The following is a 2,275-nucleotide window of genomic DNA, read 5'->3' as shown; positions in this document are numbered from 1 at the left end:
TTGTTCTGTTTCTTGGTAAAGGTTTAGAAGTGTTGCGGCTTTAGCTTTGTACACTGGAAATGGAGTCTTTGTGCCCTAAACATGTAAGGCAGCTTCCATTCTGAACAGCTCTCAGTGTTTTTAGAATTGAAGGCAGTTGTGCTGGAGGTGTGCTCTGTGGGAGGTACAGGGAGCCTGGGGCACCAGTGGACAGGCCTGACCTCACCCACCTCTTCCAACTCTGAAACAGCCATAGTGGGAGAGACTATTGGCACCCAGAACTAGCAAACTTTCCATGAAGAATCACTGTTGAACGCTGATCATCAGCTGGGAGATTGCTGGGATCAGATGAGGAGAGAGTTGATTGGAGTGTCTCTATGCTAAGTGCTCGGGATTGCACACCGGCCTGGCCCGTGCTGCCCAAGCACCATACCACTGAGCCCAGCCCAGCCCCCCACTCATCTTCATCCTCATCATTGTCCAGCCAGCCTGTGCATCCACAGGTTCTGCATCTGAAGACTCAACCAACTGCAGATCTAAAAAAAAATTTTTTTAATGGTTCCAGCCAGACATAGTACCTTAATCCCAGTGACTCAGGAGGTTGAGGCAAGAGGATCCCAAGTTCAAGGGCAAGCATCAGCAATTTAGTAAGGCCCTAAGCAAGGGAGCAAGACCCTTTCTCAAAAATAAAAAATAAAAAGGGCCAGGATGTGGCTCAGTGGTTAAGTGCTCCTGAGCTCGATACCTGGTATGAAAAAAGAAAATTGTGCCTGTCCTGAACATATTCAGACTTTTTTCCTGTCATCATCTCCTAAATCCAGTGTAGCTCTTCACAGAGCATTTCCATTATAGCAGGCACCGTGCTCTAGACCTGTCTGGACCTGTCTGGAGTGTGTGGGGGATGTGTGTAGGTCATTCGTAACTATGCCGTGTCACATAAAGGACTTAAACATCTGTGGACCTTGGTATTTGTGGGGCTCCTGGAACCAATCTCCTACGGATGCCAAGAGACGACGGTTCTTATAATCACAAATGCATTCCAGTATTCGCTCTGCCAGGCTTTATACACACACACACACACACACACACACACACACATACACACCCCTCTGCAGCACATTCTGTTGTCGCACATTCTGCCTACCTGGGTCACGAGAGTAAGTGACAGGTCACCTGCTTGGACTTGGTAGGATGAGGTTTTTAACAGGGCACCAAGCATGAGACAGGCAGGGGTCACCCACAGTGGCCTAGGTCTCTGATTTCTCTGCTCCAACTCAGTGGCCCGCAGCTGGTGTAAAGCCTACAGATATCCCTTCCATCCTCCCCTTTCAGACACGGGCCACTGTACTTCCCCCCACCCCACCCTGCCCTTGAATCGAGGCATGGTCAGGCGACCTGCCTTGGATGACAAATTTGAATTAAGGCAACTGTGTCATATCCAGGGGAAAGTTCTCCCCCTGCTCCACCGCATCCACACTGGGGATTGAACCCACTGAGCCATATCCCCAACCCTTTTTTAAGACGAGGCCTTGCTAAGTTACTCAGGGCCTCACTAAGTTGCTGAGGCAGGTCTTAAGCTTTCGATCCTCCTGTCTCAGCCTCCTGAGCACCTGATCCAGGTAAAAGTTCTAGGAGCCTCCTTTTTTACTTTCCCTTTCCCAGTGTCGAAGAAGACTGGCATCTCCCCAGAGGGAGGCTGTTCCAACAGCCTGGGGCACAGGGAGCAGAGCTCTTGGCTGACCCACACACAGCAGCAGCAATGAAAGAAAGAAACCTTTGTAGCACTGGGGGGGGGGGGGCAGTTACTGATTCTGGAGCATAACTGGAGCCTACCCCAGCTGACACCGCCCCCAGCAGAGCCAGCAACGTGCAAGTCTCAAAAAATGAACGAGTGAGTGGCAGAGAATAAGGACAGGGTCACAAATTCTCCCTGGACCAGGGAAGAGCCCTGTCTCGAGCTGGCTGTCTCACACACACTTGTACCAGGACTGGGGTAAGAGTTGAGCTCCAGACCTTTATTTCCTAGGGTCACGCTCATCTGGTCAGTATGGGGGGAGGCTCTTAGGGAGTGAGGAACGAGGAGCTGTGAAGATGAGGATGTGAGGTGCCAGGAGAGGAGGAGTGAGCGGGAGAGGGAGAGGAGGCAGGAGTGGGGGAAATGAGCGCTTAGGGCTGAGCCACGATGGGCAGGAGAAAAGAGATGGAGGGGCAGAGAGACAGGCCCACGCTGAGATGGAGACTCCCAGGGCAAAGAGGGAGGCAAGGCGCAGGGCAGGGCAGGGCTGGGCTAGACGCC

Source organism: Callospermophilus lateralis, chromosome 18, assembly GCF_048772815.1.
Source record: "Callospermophilus lateralis isolate mCalLat2 chromosome 18, mCalLat2.hap1, whole genome shotgun sequence".
Classification (NCBI taxonomy): Eukaryota; Metazoa; Chordata; class Mammalia; order Rodentia; family Sciuridae; genus Callospermophilus; species Callospermophilus lateralis.
Note: the sequence above shows the minus strand (reverse complement) of the source record.